The sequence below is a fragment of the Sus scrofa genome, chromosome 3 (genome assembly GCF_000003025.6).
Source record: "Sus scrofa isolate TJ Tabasco breed Duroc chromosome 3, Sscrofa11.1, whole genome shotgun sequence".
In the NCBI taxonomy this organism is placed as follows: Eukaryota; Metazoa; Chordata; class Mammalia; order Artiodactyla; family Suidae; genus Sus; species Sus scrofa.
Window position 1 is genome coordinate 48,849,839 of NC_010445.4, and position 9,259 is coordinate 48,859,097.

Genomic DNA, 9,259 nt, shown 5'->3' on the forward strand with positions numbered 1-9,259 from the left:
GGTCCCAGGTCCCAGCCTATCTCATTATTTCCCCTGGGCATCTGCTGGTCCCCAGAGAGGTTCATTTTCACCGATCCTCTGACTACCTGGCAGGCACAGTTCTGTGCACTTTGCATCTATTCATCTCACCTTGGGAGGTAGGTACTAATTCACTGTCCGTGTGAGGCAGCAGGCCCAGAGTGATTAAGTAACTTGCTTATGTTCACACAGCTTGTAGCTGCTGGGCAGGCACCTGGGAGTCTGGCTGTAGCAGATATGCTTTCAACAGCCATGATTAAACCACAGGATCTGTCTCTTCCCCGACAAGTTCAAACCCCCTTATTCTTCCCCTTATTCTTGCAGTCATATCATGTCCCATCATTTTTTTTAATTCCAACTCAAAATCCCAGTTGGTCCTTCCAGAATGATCACTTCTCCAGGATGCTTCAGGATGCCCCCCTCCAGTTCTCAAATGCTCGTTTCCAGGGAATTAACTTCTCCTTACGGAGGTTTTGAGCTTTTTTTTTTTTTTTTCCTTTTTTTCTTTCTTTTTTTGCTTTTTAACCCCACATCCAAGGCATATGGAAGTATGGAAGTTCCCAGGCTAGGGGTTGAATCAGAGCTGCAGCTGCAACCTACATCACAGCATCTGTGGCCTACCTCACAGCTCACGGCAGTGTCAGATCCCCAACACACTGAATGAGGCCATGGATCAAACCTGCATCCTCATGGACCCTAGTTGGGTTCACTGACCATGCTGAGGCATGAAGGTAACCCCCAGGTTTTAGCTTTTTCCAGAGATCCTGCCCCATAAGCTGAGGCTGCCCTGGAAAGGAAGCTGTTTTGGCAACAGCATCCCATGTGACAAGGACAGATGGTAGAACCCTAGAGGAGGGCAATTCTGATGCCACCTCCTGCACAATCGTGGGCGAGTGGGGACAATTCGTTCGCTGCGCTGAAACAGTCCGCCAACAGATGCATGATTTCTGATAGCTTTTCAAAGGCTGTCTATTGCTTTAAAACGATCATTAAAGAAAACTGCAGTGTTCTTTGTACCTAAGCCTGGGGAAAGTGTTCGAAGGATTTCAGTACGCAGGGTAAATTTCCCGATAGTTTTTCTTTTCTTTCAATTGTTTTTAATTAAAAGCAAAATTGTGTCTACGTGAGCCAGAGCCACTCCTGAAGCATGTGTTCGGCAGCCCCCTCCTACATAATTGGATTTGGCTCAAGGAAGAAGAGGGGCGTGTGTAACAAAAACCCACTTGTCCAAGTACATTTTACCAGGCTGTCCTCCCCCAGAAAGGGTGATATATAATCCTGATTGGCAATTTAAATGCTAATTAAGCAGACAGGTAATGGACCATCTTTTCTAAACAGCTCCAGAGACCTCCTCTTCATTGCAAACAGGTTTCTCCTTCTCCTCCCGGGAAAGAAAGAACCCAAGATGGGATATTAACAATTTTTTTTTTTTGCCATGCTTTTGAGTTTTCACTCTCAAAATCATCCGGTATCATTATGTAACCGTGTAGTTAGAGTACTTAAAAATTCATTGGATTTCCAGAGTTCACGCTGTGGTGCAGTGGGTTAAGGATCTGGCGTTGCTGCAGCTGTGACCCACAGCTGCAGCTCAGATTCATTCAATCCCTGGCCTGGAAACTTCCACATTATGTGCGTGTGGCTAAAAAAGAAAAAAAAAAATTAACTGGACTTCTAATAACGAACAGATGTGTAGGAGAGGAAGGTGACTATTTAAAATGCAAGGTGTCTGAGTTCCCATTGTGGCTCAGCAGTAACAAACCCAACTACTATTCATGAGGATTCAGGTTTGATCCCTGGCCTCGCTCAGTGGGTTAAGGGTCCAGTGTTGCCATGAGCTGTGGTGTAGGTCACAAATGCGTCTCAGATCCACATTAGCTGTGGTGTAGGGTGGCAGCTGCAGCTCTGGTTCGACCCCTAGCCTGGGAATTTCCATGTTCCGTGGGTGAGGCCCTAAAATGACAATAAATAAATAAATAAATGGCAAGTTGTCTGCCTCTCAAATGGATGATAATAACTATTTTTGAAAGCAGACTTTGTGCACCATGGGTTTGTACACCTGACAGCTGTTCCCCCCCTGCCCCCGCCGTGGGAAGTTAATTACTTAACACATCCCAGAGACACCATCCTCCTTAATGGCAAATGCAAACTTCACCAAATAATACACTGAAAATGAAATTTGCCTGTTTCACACACTTCCCCAGATTTGGCTGGTAGATAAGAATTCTCTGGGCGTTTATACTGCCACTGGCAGGCACATTCTCAGCCAGAATTTACTACCTGCTCATCAGAAACTGGGCCTTAGCGGAGAGCCAATGTTGAAGTCAGATACACAAATCACAGCCTCTGCTTCTGTGGAGCAGAAGGATGCAGCCCAAAGGAGTCCCAGAAGTCAACCTTGTCTCTCCCCCACGCCTCCACACCACAACAGGTGCACTTGTGGGCATCTCCTTATAGCTTCTTCAAGATCTACAGCGGCTTGGAGTTGAGCACGTCACAAATGGCCAGTCCCAGCAGAGTGACTACCTCCCAAACTGGTCTTGGTTGACTGAGGGTGAAATCCTATGTTCAGATGCTCCAGGCCATGTCAGCCAGGCGGACAGGGAAGGGACAGGCCAGAAAAGCGGTTGCATGAGATCAGCTATAGCCTTCAAGGTCCTTGGCCCCTTGGTCTCTTCCCTCCACCCACCCTCTCCAGGGACCCCGTTTGCCCGTGAAAGCCGATCTCAAACACTAACAGGGAGAGAGGCAAGGGCCCCAGATGTGGCCCCTGCAGCCCTGACACACTCACAGGCTTCCCGCTCTGGCCCTCCAGGGCTATGTCACCCGCTTCCCCACTCACCCCCCAGGGATGGAACCATCCCCTGGATTCTTGTCTGGCTCAGGAGGATGGGGTAGTCCCAGCTCTGCGTGGGGCTTCAGTCACGACCGGTCCCCCAGGATCTTGGTGCTTCCCTTTGTCTTGAGTGAAAAAGGCTGCTTCACAGCCCAGTCACAGCCACCCTGTGTCCCATCAGTAATGGACTTGTAGGCATGGGGGGGGGTTTCACCCCTGAGTATGCTCTCAACATCATCACCTCCTCAACAAATTCCAAAGGTAAGACAGTGATTTCCACCCCCTCGCATGCCAGTGAAGCCCACGGTAAGATGCTAGAGGAAGTCCATGAACACCAGTCTGGACCATGGGTGGACAGGGAGGAGCTGGGAGGGAAGGTCCTGCAGGAAAGGGGCCCTGCGAAAGCGGAGGCAGAAATCAAGAGGCAAAAAACTTCCTCTGGGAGTTCCTGTTGTGGCGCAGTGGTTAACGAATCCGACTGGGAACCATGAGGTTGCGGGTTCGGTCCCTGCCCTTGCTCAGTGGGTTAACGATCCGGCGTTGCCGTGAGCTGTGGTGTAGGTTGCAGATGCGGCTCGGATCCTGCGTTGCTGTGGCTCTGGCGTAGGCCGGTGGCTACAGCTCCGATTCAACCCCTAGCCTGGGAACCTCCATATGCCGCGGGAGCGGCCCAAGAAATAGCAACAACAACAACAACAACAAAAAGACAAAAAGACAAAAGACAAAAAAAAAACAAAACAAAACAAAAAAAAACTTCCTCTGGACTGTGTGTTTGTGTCTTTTCCTCTGGTTCTTCCTGCAGAGTCTGGGGGGGGGGTGCATCTCATAGGCACCTGGCTTCCGCTGATTTTACAGACCTGAGCTCCTCCTACCAGTTCCGCCAACAGTAACTGAGCGCCAACAGTAACTGAGCACCGGCTCACAAGAGCAAAGACCACAGCTCTGAGGGCAGCCCCTGCCACGCCGACCTGGGCAGGATCAGTGTCTATTCCTCTCTTTTCCAAAGACCAGGGTGTATGTGAACCTGAGAAGCAGGATTTCTATTCAAAACAAAGGAAACATTTATTGCCACCTGCTAAGAGCCAGGCCCTATGCTCAATGCTTTTATATTTGCCCAATATCTTTTGTTCTGTTCTGTAGATAACTTGAGTATGGAAATCTTTAGGGATGCAAATGTAGATTTGATCAAATGTCTCCTTGTAATAGTTAACTTATCTCCATTTTTTTGGCTGCACCCTTGGCATATGGAAGTTCCCAGGCCAGGGATGGAACTGGCACCACAGTGCCAAAGCCAGATCCTTAACCCACTAGGACACCGGGGAACTCCAAGAGTGAACTTACTAATTTAGCTATAATACATGTTATTAAACATATTCAATAACACATGAATTTAGAAATATCAATTTTTCCAGTCTTTTGTTTCTTCCGTGCTACCCAAATGCTTCCTGGTGTTTGATGTAACTTTGTCACTCTCACAGCCAGTTTTGAGCCTCTAAAGCAGTTTTCTAGAGCACAGAACTTTCAGATCTCGACTAAACCGAGACCTGGAAGTTTTGGAACAGTATACATGCTGTCGATGGCAACTTCAGCCCAATTCACAAATGTCCGTCCTCATCATTAACTAAAAGAGTGCATTCTTTTCGTTCATCCTGCACGTGTTCTCTGTAATTTGAATTATTATTTCTTTCTTCACTCATCTTTAAAAAGCCTATGTGCAGTGATGTTTAGGAGTTGCAAGGGCATATTTTTTTCATTTTTTAAAAAGTTTTATTGACGTATGGTTGATGGACAAGGCTGTGCTAATTTCTGCTACACAACAAAGAGATTCAGTCATGCGTGTACACAGACCCTTTCTCTTTCCAATTCTTGTCCCACATAGATGATCACAGAATATTGGGTACAGAGTTCCCTATGCTGCCCAGCAGGTCCCCATTGGCCAATCATGCCACGTACATCAGTGCGCATATACCAGTCCCAGACCCCTAAGGGCAGATCTTGCTTTCACACTAATATCAGTCAGCCAGGGGTCTTTCTTATCTTTCAATGAATCATTGCTCAGGTGGCCTCTAAATCATCCCAAATTAGCATTCTTTCAGGCCCTTTCAAGCTTAAATGTTGTCCAAAATAGAGTAATTTAGATTGCATCCCCATAACGATATATAACTATAGGGCAACTCTTTCCTGAGGAGTGGACTTGGGGAGGGAAAAAAAGACTTGTGCCTTTTATTAGGAAACACACGATACATGGTTCTTCTTTAGGCATCACAAGGACACAATGCCAGGTTACAGAAATAAGCAATAATTTGGTAACAGAAGAGAGAACCCTCCTCACAGCCAGGGGTTCAATGGCTGTCTTAAAGAATAAAGACTTGGGATAACATCTTACATAATTGCGCTTAAGACTCCAGGGATTTTTCTAAGTGTCTTATGTGTATTCACGCATTTAATCCATAAAACATCTCCATGTGACATGTGCTATGATCCATCCCTTTTTTTTTTTCTCTTTTTCTTTTTAGAAGATCCCAGGATGGGGGGAATTCCCATCGTGGCTCAGTGGTTAACAAACCCTACTAGTATCCATGAGGATGCAGGTTGGATGCCTGACCTTGCTCAGTGGGTTAAGGATGCAGTGTTGCCATGAACTGTGGTGTAGGTTGAAGATGCAGCTCAGATCCAGTGTTGCTGTAGCTGTGGCATAGGCCGGCAGCTACAGGCCGGCAGCTACAGCTCACATTTGACCCCAGCCTGGAAAGCTCCATATGCTATGGGTGTGGCCCTAAAAAGACAAAAGACAGAAGGAAAAAAAAGAAGAAACTCCCAAGTTAGGGGTCAAGTTGGAGCAGCAACTGCCAGACTACACCACAGCCACAGATACGCTGGATTCTTAACCCACTGAGCAAGGCTGAGGATTGAACCTGCATCCTCACGGACACTGCATTGTGTTCTTAACCCACTGAGCCACAGTGGCAGCTCCAGACTGATGCCATTTAAAGTTACCAATTACTAGGTAATTGGTCCTGAGACATTGATCTGAGCCTGAGGGTCGCCTGCTTCCTGCCTCTTACTTGTAGAAGGCCAGATGACTGTGTGAGAATGTACATTTTGTTCCTTCTAAAAAGGCCTGGAATCCTAGTGGTTGATTATATATTAGAACCACCAAATGATGCCTGGGTCCAACCCCAGACCAAATCAACTTAAATCTCAGGGTGGGGGTATGTTTTTAATGCCCCAGGAGATGTGACATCAAGTTGAAAACCTGGATCAAGGGTTCTCAAAACTCTAATTATCACCACCCCCATGCAGTCATCAGTTTCTCTTTCAACTGAAGTAGCAAAGGACAGACCAAGCATTGGGGAAGCATCTAAAGAAAACAGAGACGCCAGGAGGCAATCACGTGAGGCTGGAAACTTTGTCTGTAGGAAGAAATGGTCCAGCCTCTCCTCTGCCTTTATATCATCAGAGTGTCTGCATGTTTCTTTCAGGTGGGGCATTTAGTCCATTTACATTTAAGGTAATTATTGATATGTATGTTCTTATTGCCATTTCATTCACTGTTTTGGATTTGTTTTTATTCTTTTTTCCTTCCCTTCTTCTGTTGTTCTCTCCTTTTGTGGTTTGATGACTGTCTTTAGTGTTGTATTTGAGTCGATTTTTGTTATTTGCATGTGTATCTATGGTAGATTTTTGGTTTGCAGTTATCCTGAAATTTTGATATATATACACGAGATTGTTTGAAGTTGTTGGTCTCTTAATTGCAGGTGCATCTCCAGGGTTATGCATTTGTACCCTCCTCTTCTCACGCTTTCTGATTTTGGTGGCACAATTGTGCGTGGATGGTTTCCTAAGTTTACTGTATATATGCCTTTACTGATGAGCCTTGTCATTTGTGGCATTTTTGTTTCCTGTTGCTGTCTTTTCTTTTCTGCCTACTCAAGAAGTTCCTTGAGTATTTGTTGTAAAGCTGGTTTAGTGGTGCTGGATTCTCTTAGCTTTTGCTTATCTGTGAAGGTTTTGATTTCTCCTTCAAATCTGAATGAGAGCCTTGCTGAGTAAAGTAATCTTGGTTGGAGGTTTTTTCCTTTCATCACGTGAAGTACATCATGCCACTCCCTTCTGGCCTGCAGAGTTTCTGCTGAAAAATCTGCCGATAACTTTATTGGGGTTCCTTTGTATGTTATTTGTTTCTTTTCCCTAGCTGCTTTCAAGATTTTCTTTGTCTTTAATTTTGGTCAGTTTGATTAATATGTGTCTTGGGGTTTTCCACCTTGGGTTTATTTTATATGATACTCATTGTGCTTCCTGGATTTGAGTGAGTGGTTCATTTTCCATGTTAGGAAAGTTTTTGTCTATTATCTCTTCACAAATATTTTTAGGGCCTTTTCTCTCTTCTCCTCCTGGCACCCCTACAATATGGATATCGGTGCATTTAACATTGTCCCAGAGTTCTCCTAGACTGCCTTCATTTCTTTTCAATCTTTTTTCTCTTTTCTGTTCCACATCAGTGATTTCCACTAGTGTGTCCTCTACCTCGCTTATTCGTTCTTCTGCCTCCTGTATTCTGCTGTTGGTTGCTTCTAATGAATTTTTTATTTCCATGACTGTATTTTGCATCTCTTTTTACTTAAGTTTTAAATCTTGTATTTCTTTGCTCAGTGTTTCCTGTAATTTATCAGTCTTTGCCTCCAGTTTATTTCCAATGTCTTGAATCATCTTCACTATCATCAGTCTAAAGACTTTTTCCTGGAGGCTGAGAATCTCCAGATCACTTACCTGTTTTTCTGTTTTTTGTTTTTTGTTTTTTCTTTCTCCCTTATCTGAGTTATAGTTCTCTGACTTTTTATTTTGTATAGATTTTTGGTATGGACCATAGAGTTGTAGCTTCTCTTGCTTCTGATGTCTGCCCCCCTTGTGGCTGAAGTTGGTAGGGGGCTTCTTGTAGGCTTCCTGATGGGAGGGTCTGGTGCCTGTTCACTGGTAGGTGGAGCTGATTCTTATCCCTCTGGTGGGTGGGGCTCTGTCTCTGGGTGAGTTTAGAGGTGCTTGTGTACCTGGGGGTCTTTAAGCAGCCTGTTTACTGATGGGTGGGGCTGTGATCCAATAATAAACCTGGATTATTACTTGGCTTGGGGTTCCTCAGCACTGATGGGTGGGACCAGATTTTCCCAAAATGGCCATCTCTAAAAGAACACACAATGATGATTATTTCAGAGAATTTTAGCCTCCAATGTCCTTCCCCGACAACGAGCCACAGTCACCCCCTGTCTTCCCAGGAGATCCTTCAAGAACTGCAGCTGGGTCCAACCCAGATTCCTACAAAGCCTCTGCTTTGCCCTGGGACCCAGTACACATGAAAGCCTGTGTGTGCCTTTCAAGAATGGGGTCTCCATTTCCCCCAGTCCTATGGAGCTCCTGCACACAAGCCCCACTGGCCTTCAATGCCAGATGCTCTGGGGGCTCTTTCTCCCAGTGCCAGATCCCCAAGCATGGGGACTTGATGTGGAGCTCAGAACTCTCACTCCTGTAGGTGAGTCTCTGTGATATGGTTACTTTCCAGTCTGTGGGCAGCCCACCCAATGGGTATGGAGTTGCTTATACCATGTAATCGCCCCTCCTACCTCTTGATGTGGCCTCCTCTTTGTCTTCTGGAGTAGGATATCTTTTTTCACACTTTGCAATTAATTTGTTTGAAGGTTGTTTGGCAGTTAGCTGTAATTTTGTTGTTTTTATGAGAGAAGATGAGCTCCAGTCCTTCTCCTCCACCATCTTAATTGCATCACCTGATACCACAGTAGACACTTGTGTGTAGATCCTACATAGATCACTGCTGAAATAAGCACCCAGCAGTAGTCGTGGCCGAGTGGTTAAGGCGATGGACTAGAAATCCATTGGGGTCTCCCCGCGCAGGTTCGAATCCTGCCGACTACGGGAAGGCAAATCTTTGCTATGAATACAGTTTTCCTTTTGCAGGCTTCTCCACAGACTATTTGGATTATTTATGAATGTTTACGATACCAGGGGGATCCTCAATGTGGCCGGAAGGGGAGTAGATGAGCGAGCTAGGGAATTGTGTGACTGTGGTTACAACCTGAGTCCAGGAGAGGGAGATGGAACAAAACACTCTAGACATTCTAGAACAAAGAAAAGCAAGGCATCATCAGGTTGGGCAGAAAAGAACAGCTCCAATCACTGGCTCCATGGGAAAGCCTGTGCCACGGGGCCCCTGGAACCCACCTAGACCTTCCACACGAGCACTTTTTTGTCTCAGCCTCATGGGCACCCCTGCATGTTCCTAATGGGTTTAAGTCCCCTCCTCCTTAGAACATGCACTGGCAAATTACTTTTTTTTTTAATTTTAATTTTATTTTTTTATTGTTATTTCCCCAATACAATTCTTTTCCTACTGTACAG

At 45.5% G+C, this 9,259-nt stretch overlaps 1 non-coding gene across 1 annotated transcript; it reads left to right on the plus strand.

Moving 5' to 3' along the window:
• TRNAS-AGA lies at positions 8,695–8,776 on the plus strand. The gene has a single exon. It is a non-coding gene; the product is annotated as a tRNA-Ser (tRNA).